The sequence below is a fragment of the Arachis hypogaea genome, chromosome 10 (assembly GCF_003086295.3).
Source record: "Arachis hypogaea cultivar Tifrunner chromosome 10, arahy.Tifrunner.gnm2.J5K5, whole genome shotgun sequence".
NCBI lineage: Eukaryota > Viridiplantae > Streptophyta > Magnoliopsida > Fabales > Fabaceae > Arachis > Arachis hypogaea.
The window spans coordinates 63,091,337-63,103,888 of record NC_092045.1 but is presented as its reverse complement, the minus strand read 5'-3'; the positions used below and the strand labels follow the sequence as shown (position 1 = coordinate 63,103,888).

The following is a 12,552-nucleotide window of genomic DNA, read 5'->3' as shown; positions in this document are numbered from 1 at the left end:
CTCATCAATTTAGCTCTTGAATGCAATGTCCTGCTGAAGCTTGGCTAGCCATGTCTAATTTCTTTAGACTAAAGCTTTAGACTAACATTACATGATTCCTGGAATTCTTACTAAAAATTTTGAATCTCTTTATTTTCTTTTCCATATAATTTTTGAAAAATCCAAAAAATTTACAAAATCATAAAAACCAAAAATATTTTATGTTTCTTGTTAAGTCTAGTGTCTCATTTTAAGTTAAGTGTCAATTGCATGTTTCTATTCTTCTTGCATTTTTTCGAATTCATTCATGTGTCTTAATTGATCTTCAAGTTGTTCTTGATGATTTCCTTATTCTGATCTTTAAATTCTCTTGTCTTGAGTGTTTTGTTGTTTCTCATATGCATTCTCAATTTGTTAGTGTCAGTAGTATACAAACTTCTAAGTTTGGTGTCTTGCATGCATTGTTTATTGATCTTAGTTTCATTATTAAAAATCCAAAAAATTTTTAATTTGTGTCTTTTCAAGTCAATAATACATAGAATTGAAGATTCAGAACATACAGCAGAGGAATCACACAGAAAAAGCTAGGTGATGAGCGGATAATTTGTACGCTTTTTGGCATTATTTTTAGTATGTTTTTAGTATGATCTAGTTAGTTTTTAGTATATTTTTATTAGTTTTTAGTTAAAATTCACTTTTCTGGACTTTACTATGAGTTTGTGTGTTTTTCTATGATTTCAGGTATTTTCTGGCTGAAATTGAGGGACCTGAGCAAAAATCTGATTCAGAGACTAAAAAGGACTGCAGATGCTGTTGGATTCTGACCTCCCTCCACTCGAAGTGGATTTTCTGGAGCTACAGAAGCCCAATTGGCGCGTTCTCAACGGCTTTGGAAAGTAGACATCCTGGGCTTTCCAGTAATATATGATAGTCTATACTTTGCCCAAGATTTGATGGCCCAAACCGGCGTTCAAAGTCACCCTCAGAAATCCCAGCGTTAAACGCTGGAACTGGCACCCAAATGGGAGTTAAACGCCCAAACTGGCACTAAAGCTGGCGTTTAACTCCAAGAGGAGTCTCTACACGAAAATTCTTCAATGCTCAGCCCAAGCACACACCAAGTGGGCCTGGAAGTGGATTTTTATGTCATTTACTCATCTCTGTACACCCTAGGCTACTAGTTCTCTATAAGTAGGACCTTTTACTATTGTATTTTCATCTTTTGATCACTCTAGATCTCTAGATCATCTTTGGACGTCTAGTTCTTAGAACATTGGGAGGCTGGCCTCATGGCCATGCCTAGACCTTATACTTATGTATTTTCAACGGTGGAGTTTCTACACACCATAGATTAAGGTGTGGAGCTCTGCTGTACCTCGAGTATTAATGCAATTACTATTGTTCTTCCATTCAATTCCGCTTGTTCTTGTTCTAAGATATCACTTGTTCTTCAACTTGATGAATGTGATGATCCGTGACACTCATCATCATTCTCACCTATGAACGTGTGACTGACAACCACCTCCGTTCTACCTTCGATTGGGTGAATATCTCTTGGATTCCTGATTGCACGATGCATGGTTGATCGCCTGACAACCGAGTGCTCGCCTGACAACCGAGCCAACCATTCCGTGAGATCAGAGTCTTCGTGGTATAGGCTAGAACTGATGGCGGCATTCAAGAGAATCCGGAAGGTCTAACCTTGTCTGTGGTATTCTGAGTAGGATTCAATGATTGAATGACTGTGACGTGCTTCATACTCCTAGCAGGCGGGGCGTTAGTGACAGATGCAAAAGAATCGCTGGATTCTATTCCGGCCTGACCGAGAATCGACAGATGATTAGCCATGCTGTGACAGAGCATAGGAACATTTTCACTGAGAGGATGGGAGGTAGCCGCTGACAACGGTGAAACCCTACATAGGCTTGCCATGGAAAGGAGTAAGAAGGATTGGATGAAGACAGTAGGAAAGCAGAGAGACGGAAGGGAAGGCATCTTCATGCGCTTATCTGAAGTTCCTACCAATGAATTACATAAGTATCTCTATCTCTATCTTTATGTTTTTATGCGTTCATCACCATATCCATTTGAGTTTGCCTGACTAAGATTTACAAGATGACCATAGCTTGCTTCATACTAACAATCTCCGTGGGATCGACCCTTACTCGCGTAAGGTTTATTACTTGGACGACCCAGTCCACTTGCTGGTTAGTTGTGCGAAGTTGTGTAATGCCATGGTATTGAACACCAAGTTTTTGGGGTTCATGACCGGGGATTATGAGAGTTGTGAAAAGTATTGTTCACAATTTCGCGCACCAAGTTTTTGGCGCCGTTGCCGGGGATTGTTCAGTTTGGACAACTGACGGTTCATCTTGTTGCTTAGATTAGGTATTTTTTTTCTTCAGAGTTCTTAAGAATGAATTCAAGTGTTTCAAGGTGATGCTCTTATCATCACCAAAGCTTATTGATCTTCATCAATTTAGCTCTTGAATGCAATGTTCTGCTGAAGCTTGGCTGACCATGTCTAATTCCTTTAGACTGAAGCTTTAGACTAACATTGCATGATTCCTGGAATTCTCATTAAGAATTTTGATACCTTTTTCCACTTTATTTTCGAAAAAAAAAAGCACAAAAAAAAATTTAGAAAATCATAAAATCCAAAAAAATTTTTTGTTTGAGTCTAGAGTCTCATTTTAAGTTTGGTGTCAATTGCATACATTCATTCATGTGTCTTAAGGATCTTCAAGTAATTCTTGATGATTTCTTACTCTGATCTTTGAATTCTTTTGACTTGAGTGTTTATGTGTCTCATTAGTGTCAGCAGTATACAAACTGCTAAGTTTGGTGTCTTGCATGCATTGTTATTTGATTTTAGTTGCATTTTGATTATTCTTCATTATTAAAAATCCAAAAATATTTTTAATTTGTGTCTTTTCAAGTCAATAATACAGAGAATTGAAGATTCAGAACATTCTACAGAGGAATTGCACAGAAAAAGCTGGGCGTTTAAAACGCCCAGTAAGGAAGACAGACTGGCGTTTAAACGCCAGCCAGGGTACCTGGCTGGGCGTTTAACGCCCAAAAGGGTAGATTTTTGGGCGTTAAACGCCAGAATGTGCACCATTCTGGGCGTTTAACGCCAGGATGGCACAAGAGGGAAGATTCTGTTTTTTTTATGCAATTTTTTTCAGGTTTTCAAAGTTTTTCAAAATCAAATCTTTTTCAAATCATATCTTTTCAATCATATGCTTTCAAAATCAATTTCTTTCCTTTTTCAAAGATACTTGCTATCAATTAATGATTTGATTCAACATTTCAAGTATGTTGCCTTTTCTGTTGAGAAAGGTTTAATGTTTGAATCATACCTTTTCTTGATAGCCAAGTCATTAATTTTCAAAATCAAATCTTTTAAAATGTTTTTCAAATCATATCTTCTCAATCACATCTTTTTAAAATCAATCATATCTTCTTAACCACATCTTTTTCAAAATAATTTTCAATCAAATCTTTTTGATTTCTAATTTCAAAATCTTTTTCAAAAATCACTTGATTTCTTTTCCACTCTTGGTTTTCAAAAATCAATTAGTGTTTTTCAAAATGTTTTCAAAATCTTTTACTTAATTTTCGAAAATTGCTTCCCTCCTTCTCACATCCTTCTATTTATGGACTAACACTATTCCTTAATGCAAAATTCGAACTCCATCTTCTTTGATAAGTTCGAATTTTCTACCTTTGTCTTCTACTTTTCTTTTCCTCTGACACTTCAAGGAGTCCCTATACTGTGACATAGAGGATTCCACATTTCCTTGTTCTCTTCTCTTTCTTATGAGCAGGAGCAAAGACAAAAGCATTCTTGTTGAGGCTGACCCTGAACCTGAAAGGACCTTGAAGAGAAAGCTAAGAGAAGCCAAAGCACAACTCTCTTTAGAGGACCTAACCGAATTCTTCAAGGAAGAAGAACTCATGGCAGCCGAAAACAACAACAATGCCAACAATGCAAGGAAGGTGCTGGGTGACTTTACTGCACCTACTCCCGACTTCTATGGGAGAAGCATCTCTATCCCTACCATTAGAGCAAACAACTTTGAGCTTAAGCCTCAATTAGTTTCTCTAATGCAACAGAATTGCAAGTTCCATGGACTTCCATCGGAAGATCCTCATCAGTTTTTAGCTGAATTCTTGCAAATCTGTGATACTGTCAAGACTAATGGGGTTGACCCTGAGGTCTACAGACTTATGCTATTCCCTTTTGCTGTAAGGGACAGAGCTAGAACATGGTTGGATTCTCAACCTAAAGAAAGCCTGGACTCTTGGGAAAAGCTAGTCAATGCCTTCTTGGCAAAGTTATTTCCACCTCAAAAATTGAGTAAGCTTAGAGTGGAAGTCGAAACCTTCAGACAGAAGGAAGGAGAATCCCTCTATGAAGCTTGGGAAAGATACAAACAATTAATCAGAAAGTGTCCTTCTGATATGCTTTCTGAATGGAGCATCATAGGTATTTTCTATGATGGTCTCTCTGAACTATCCAAGATGTCTTTGGATAGCTCTTCAGGAGGATCTCTTCATCTGAAGAAGACGCCTACTGAAGCTCAAGAACTGATTGAAATGGTTGCAAATAACCAATTCATGTACACTTCTGAAAGAAATCCTGTGAACAATGGGACTAGTCAGAAGAAAGGAGTTCTTGAGATTGACACTCTGAATGCCATATTGGCTCAGAATAAAATATTGACTCAACAAGTCAATATGATTTCTCAAAGTCTGTCTGGAGTGCAAAATGCACCAAGCAGTACTAAGGAGGCTTCATCTGAGGAAGAAGCCTATGATCCTGAGAACCCTTCAATGGAAGAGGTGAATTACATGGGAGAACCCTATGGAAACACCTATAATCCTTCATGGAGGAATCATCCAAATCTTTCATGGAAGGATCAACAGAGACCTCAACAAGGTTTCAATAACAATAATGGTGGAAGAAACAGGTTTAGCAATAGCAAGCCTTTTCCATCATCTTCTCAGCAACAGACAGAGAGTTCTAAGCAGAATACCTCTGACTTAGCAACCATGGTCTCTGATCTGATCAAAACCACTCAAAGTTTCATGACTGAAACAAGGTCCTCCATTAGAAATTTGGAGGGACAAGTGGGTCAGCTGAGCAAGAAAATTACTGAACTCCCTCCTAGTACTCTTCCAAGCAATACAGAAGAAAATCCAAAAGGAGAGTGCAAGGCCATCAACATGGCCGAATTTTGGGAGCAGGAAGAGGCAGTGAACGCCACTGAGGAAGGCCTCACTGGGCGTCCACTGGCCTCCAATGAGTTCCCCAATGAGGAACCATGGGAATCTGAGGCTCAAACTGAGACCATAGAGATTCCATTGGACTTACTTCTACCGTTCATGAGCTCTGATGAGTATTCTTCCTCTGAAGAGGATGAGTATGTCACTGAGGAGCAAGTTGCTAAATACCTTGGAGCAATCATGAAGCTAAATGACAAGTTATTTGGAAATGAGACTTGGGAGGATGAACCCCCTTTGCTCACCAAAGAACTGGATGACTTGTCTAGGCAGAAACTGCCTTAAAAGAGACAGGATCCTGGGAAGTTTTCAATACCTTGTACCATAGGCACCATGACCTTCAAGAAGGCCTTGTGTGACTTAGGGTCAAGTGTAAACCTCATGCATCTCTCTGTAATGGAGAAGTTAGGGATCTCTGAGGTACAAGCTGCAAAAATCTCACTAGAGATGGCAGACAACTCAAGAAAACAAGCCCATGGACTTGTAGAGGATGTTCTGGTTAAAGTTGAAGACCATTACATCCCTACTAATTTCATAGTCCTAGAGACTAGGAAGTGTATGGATGAATCCATCATCCTTGGCAGACCCTTCCTAGTCACAGCAAGGGCTGTGATTGATGTTGATAGAGGAGAGTTGATCATTCAAGTGAATGAAGAATCCTTGGTGTTTAAGGCCCAAGGATATCCCTCTGTCATCATGGAGAGGAAGCATGAAGAGCTTCCCTCAAAACAGTGCCAAACAGAGCCCCCACAGTCAAACTCTAAGTTTGGTGTTGGGAGGCCGCAACCAAACTCTAAGTTTGGTGTTGAACCCCCACATTCAAACTCTAAGTTTGGTGTTGGGAGGTTCCAACATGATTCTGAGCATTTCTGAGGCTCCATGAGAGCCCTCTGTCAAGCTACTGACATTAAAGAAGCGCTTGTTGGGAGGCAACCCAATGTTATATTTTACATATTTTTCTTTTGTTATTTTATCTTTTTTGTAGGTTGATGATCATGAGAAGTCACAAAATTAATGAAAAAAGCAAAAACAGAATGAAAAACAGGAAGAAAAACAGCACACCCTGGAGGACGCACCCACTAGCGTTTAAACGCCAGTGAGGTTAGCTGTTGGGCGTTTAACGCCCAGTCTGGCACCATTCTGGGCGTTTAACGCCAGAAAGGGGCACCAGACTGGCGTTAAACGCCAGAAATGGGCAAGAAGCTGGCGTTAAACGCCAGAAATGGGCACCAGCCCGGCGTTTAACGCCAGAATTGGCACAAAACGAGATTTTGCTTGCCATTTGGTGCAGGGATGACATTTCCTTGACACCTCAGGATCTGTGGACCCCACAGGATCCCCACCTACCCTACCACACTCTCTCTCTTCTTCACCCATTCACCAATCACCTCAACACCTCTTCCCCAAAAACCCTTCACCTATCAAATCCCATCTTTCTCTTCACCACTCACATCCATCCTTCATAAAACCCCACCTACCTCACCATTCAAATTCAAACCACTTTCCCACCCTCAAATGGCCGAACCTACCCTTCCCCATCTCCTATATAAACCCATCTTCCCTCCTTCATTTTCACACAACCTAAACAACACTTCTTCCCCTTCTTGGCGGAAAACAAAAGCCATTCCCATCTCCTTCATTTCTTCTTCTTCTACTCTCTTCTTTCTTAATTTGCTCGAGGACGAGCAAACCTTTTAAGTTTGGTGTGGTAAACGCATTGCTTTTTGTTTTTCCATAACCATTTATGGCATCCAAGGCCGGAGAACCCTCTAGAAAGAGGAAAGGGAAGGCAAAAGCTTTCACCTCCGAGTCATGGGAGATGGATAGATTCATCTCAAGGGTGCATCAAGACCATTTCTATGAAGTTGTGGCCTTGAAGAAGGTGATCCCCGAGGTCCCTTTTTCACTCAAAACGGGTGAATATCCAGAGATCCGACATGAGATCCGAAGAAGAGGTTGGGAAGTTCTTACCAACCCCATTCAACAAGTCGGAATCTTGATGGTTCAAGAGTTCTATGCCAATGCATCGATCACCAAGAACCATGACCAAAGTGTGAACCCGGATCCAAAGAATTATCTTACTATGGTTCGGGGGAAATACTTGGATTTTAGTTCGGAAAGTGTAAGGTTGGCATTCAATTTGCCTATGATGCAAGGAGATGAACATCCTTACACTAGAAGGGTCAACTTTGATCAAAGGTTGGACCAAGTCCTCACAGTCATATGGGAAGAGGGCGCCCAATGGAAGAGAGATTCAAGAGGGAAGCCGGTTCAATTGAGAAGGCATGACCTCAAACCCGTGGCTAGAGGATGGTTAGAGTTTATACAACGCTCAATCATTCCCACTAGCAACCGGTCCGAAGTTACCATAGACCGGGCTATCATGATTGGAGAAGAAATAGAGGTCCATGAGGTTATAGCCCAAGAACTCTATAAGGTGGCGGACAAGTCCTCTACCTTGGCAAGGTTAGCCTTTCCTCATCTCATCTGTCACCTCTGTTATTCAGTTGGAGTTGACATAGAGGGAGACATCCCTATTGATGAGGACAAGCCCATCACTAAGAAGAGGATGGAGCACACAAGAGACCCCACTCATCATGAGATCCCTGAGATTCCTCAAGGGATGCACTTTCCTCCACAAAACTATTGGGAGCAACTGAACACCTCCCTAGGAGAATTGAGTTCCAACATGGGACAACTAAGGGTGGAGCACCAAGAACACTCCATCATCCTCCATGAAATTAGAGAAGATCAAAGAATCATGAGGGAGGAGCAACAAAGACAAGGAAGAGACATTAAGGAGCTCAAGCACTCCATAGGATCTTCAAGAGGAAGAAAGAGCCGCCATCACTAAGGTGGACCCGTTCCTTGATTTCCTTGTTCTTTATTCTTCTATTTTTCGAATTTTATGTGCTTATGTTTATCCATGTTTGTGTCTTGTGATCATTAGTGTCTTAGTGTCTATGCCTTAAGGTTATGAATGTCCTATGAATCCATCACCTTTCTTGAATACAAACGTGCTTAATTGAAAAGGAAATAATTGCATGAATTTTGAATTTTATAACAGTTTAATTATTTTGATGTGGTGGCAATATTTTTGTTTTCTGAATGTATGCTTAAACAGTGCATATGTATCTTGAATTTGTGGTTCATGAATGTTGGCTCTTGAAAGAATGATGAAAAAGGAGACATGTTACTGAGGATCTGAAAAATCATTAAAATGATTCTTGAAGCAAGAAAAAGCATTTCTATTCAAAAAAAATTTCGAAAAAAAAAGAGAAAAAGAAAAGGAGAAATAAAGTTGTGATCCAAGGCAATAAGAGTGTGCTTAAGAACCCTGGACACCTCTAGTTGGGGACTCTAGCAAAGCTGAGTCACAATCTGAAAAGGTTCACCCAATTATGTGTCTGTGGCATGTATGTATCCGGTGGTAATACTGGAAGACAGAGTGCTTTGGGCCACAGCCAAGACTCAATAAGTAGCTATGTTCAGGAATCATCATACTCTACTAGGAGAATCAATAACACTATCTAGATTCTAAGTTCCTAAAGAAGCCAATCATTCTGAATTTCAAAGGATAGAGTGAGATGCCAAAACTGTTCAGAGGCAAAAAGCTAAAAGCCCCGCTCATCTGATTAATACTGATCTTCATAGATGTTTTTGGAATTCATTGCATATTCTCTTCTTTTTATCTTATTTGATTTTCAGTTGCTTGAGGACAAGCAACAATTTAAGTTTGGTGTTATGATGAGCGGATAATTTGTACGCTTTTTGGCATTGTTTTTAGTATGTTTTTAGTATGATCTAGTTAGTTTTTAGTATATTTTTATTAGTTTTTAGTTAAAATTCACTTTTCTGGACTTTACTATGAGTTTGTGTGTTTTTCTGTGATTTCAGGTATTTTCTGGCTGAAATTGAGGGACCTGAGCAAAAATCTGATTCAGAGACTAAAAAGGACTGCAGATGTTGTTGGATTCTGACCTCCCTGCACTCGAAGTGGATTTTCTGGAGCTACAGAAGCCCAATTGGCGCGCTCTCAACGGCGTTGGAAAGTAGACATCCTGGGCTTTCCAGCAATATATGATAGTCCATACTTTGCCCAAGATTTGATGGCCCAAACCGGCGTTGAAAGTCACCCTCAGAAATCCCAGCGTTAAACGCTGGAACTGGCACCCAAATGGGAGTTAAACGCCCAAACTGGCACTAAAGCTGGCGTTTAACTCCAAGAGGAGTCTCTACACGAAAATGCTTCAATGCTCAGCCCAAGCACACACCAAGTGGGCCCGGAAGTGGATTTTTATGTCATTTACTCATCTCTGTACACCCTAGGCTACTAGTTCTCTATAAGTAGGACCTTTTACTATTGTATTTTCATCTTTTGATCACTCTAGATCTCTAGATCATCTTTGGACGTCTAGTTCTTAGAACATTGGGAGGCTGGCCTCACGGCCATGCCTAGACCTTATACTTATGTATTTTCAACGGTGGAGTTTCTACACACCATAGATTAAGGTGTGGAACTCTGCTGTACCTCGAGTATTAATGCAATTACTATTGTTCTTCCATTCAATTCCGCTTGTTCTTGTTCTAAGATATCACTTGTTCTTCAACTTGATGAATGTGATGATCCGTGACACTCATCATCATTCTCACCTATGAACGTGTGACTGACAACCACCTCCGTTCTACTTTCGATTGGGTGAATATCTCTTGGATTCCTGATTGCACGATGCATGGTTGATCGCCTGACAACCGAGCCAACCATTCCGTGAGATCAGAGTCTTCGTGGTATAGGCTAGAACTGATGGCGGCATTCAAGAGAATCCGGAAGGTCTAACCTTGTCTGTGGTATTCTGAGTAGGATTCAATGATTGAATGACTGTGACGTGCTTCAAACTCCTAGCAGGCGGGACGTTAGTGACAGACGCAAAAGAATCGCTGGATTCTATTCCGGCCTGACCGAGAATCGACAGATGATTAGCCATGCTGTGACAGAGCATAGGAACATTTTCACTGAGAGGATGGGAGGTAGCCGCTGACAACGGTGAAACCCTACATAAGCTTGCCATGGAAAGGAGTAAGAAGGATTGGATGAAGACAGTAGGAAAGCAGAGAGACGGAAGGGAAGGCATCTTCATGCGCTTATCTGAAGTTCCTACCAATGAATTACATAAGTATCTCTATCTCTATCTTTATGTTTTTATGCGTTCATCACCATATCCATTTGAGTTTGCCTGACTAAGATTTACAAGATGACCATAGCTTGCTTCATACTAAGAATCTCCGTGGGATCGACCCTTACTCGCGTAAGGTTTATTACTTGGACGACCCAGTGCACTTGCTGGTTAGTTGTGCGAAGTTGTGTAATGCCATGGTATTGAACACCAAGTTTTTGGGGTTCATGACCGGGGATTATGAGAGTTGTGAAAAGTATTGTTCACAATTTCGCGCACCACTGGGCATTCAAAACGCCCAGTGAAGAAGGAAAACTGGCGTTTAAACGCCAGCCAGGGTGCCTGGCTGGGCGTTTAACGCCTAAAAGGGGTGAGTTTTGGGCGTTAAATGCTAGAATGGATACCATTCTGGGCGTTTAACGCCAGAATGGCACAAGAGGGAAGATTTTGTTTTTAACTCAAATTTTTTTTCAAGTTTTCATAATTTTTCAAAATCAAATCTTTTTCAAATCATATCTTTTCAATCATATATTTTCAAAATCAATTTCTTTCCATTTTCAAAAATACTTGCTAACAATTAATGATTTGATTCAACATCTCAATTATGTTACCTTTTCTGTTGAGAAAGGTTTAATGTCTGAATCATATCTTTTAAATTTCTTGTTAGCCAAGTCATTAATTTTAAAAATAAAATCTTTTTAAATTGTTTTTCAAATCATATATTTTTAATCACATCTTTTTCAAAATAGTTTTCAATCATATCTTTTTGATTTCTAATTTCAAAATCTTTTTCAAAAATCACTTGATTTCTTTTCCACTCTTAGTTTTCGAAAATCAATTAGTATTTTTTCAAAATATTTTTAAAATATTTTTAATTTATATTCGAAAACTTCTTCCTTCTTCTCACATCCTTCTATTTATGGACTAACACTCCTCCTCAATGCACAATTCGAATTCTGTCTTTCTAGATAAGTTCGAATTCTTCTACCTCTTCCTTCTATTCTTCTTTTCCTCTGACATCTCAAGGAATCTCTATACTGTGACATAGAGGATTCCATATTTTCTTGTTCTCTTCTCTTTCATATGAGCAGGAGCAAAGACAAAAGCATTCTTGTTAAGGCTGACCTTGAACCTGAAAGGACCTTGAAGCGAAAGCTAAGAGAAGCTAAAGCACAACTCTCTGTAGAGGACCTAACAGAAATCTTCAAAGAAGAAGAACCCATGGCTGCCGAAAACAACAATAATGCCAACAATGCAGGGAAGGTGCTGAGTGACTTTACTGCACCTACTCCCGACTTCTATAGGAGAAACATGTCTATCCCTGCCATTGGAGCAAACAACTTTGAGCTTAAGCCTCAATTAGTTTCTCTAATGCAACAGAATTGCAAGTTATATGGACTTTCATTGGAAGATCCTCATCAGTTTTTAGCTGAATTCTTGCAAATCTATGACACTGTCAAGACCAATGGGGTTGACCCTAAGGTCTACAGACTTATGCTATTTCCTTTTGCTGTAAGAGACAAAGCTAGGATATGGTTGGACTCACAACCTAAAGAAAGCCTGAAATCTTGGGAAAAGCTAGTCAATGCCTTCTTGGCAAAGGTTTTTCCACCTCAAAAATTGAGTAAGCTTAGAGTGGAAGTACAAACCTTCAGACAGAAGGAAGGTGAATCCCTCTATGAAGCTTGGGAAAGATACAAGCAATTGATCAGAAAGTGTCCCTCTGACATGCTTTTTGAATGGAACATCATAGGTATCTTCTATGATGGTCTGTCTGAACTGTCCAAAATGTCATTGGACAGCTTTGCTGGAGGATCTCTTCATCTAAAGAAGACGCCTGCAGAAGCTCAAGAGCTCATTGAAATAGTTGCAAATAACTAATTCATGTACACTTCTGAAAGGAATCCTGTGAACAATGGGACGAATCAGAAGAAAGGGGTTCTTGAGATTGATACTCTGAATGCCATATTGGCTCAGAACAAAATATTGACTCAGCAAGTCAATATGATCTCTCAAAGTCTGTCTGGAATGCAAGCTGCACCAGGCAGTTGATACGTAAAAATTGATATTTCACGTATAACCGGCAAGTATACCGGGTCGTATCAAG

General features: G+C 39.9%; 2 non-coding genes across 2 annotated transcripts; both read right to left on the bottom strand.

The window, feature by feature from the left end:
• Nucleotides 1-4,347: 4,347 nt before the first annotated feature.
• Nucleotides 4,348-4,455, bottom strand: LOC112719318 (small nucleolar RNA R71). The gene has a single exon (XR_003161624.1). It is a non-coding gene; the product is annotated as a small nucleolar RNA R71 (small nucleolar RNA).
• A 7,616-nt stretch (nt 4,456-12,071) lies between these two features.
• On the bottom strand, nt 12,072-12,179 carry LOC112718727 (small nucleolar RNA R71). Its single transcript, XR_003161053.1, has one exon. It is a non-coding gene; the product is annotated as a small nucleolar RNA R71 (small nucleolar RNA).
• Between the last annotated feature and the right edge of the window lie 373 nt (nt 12,180-12,552).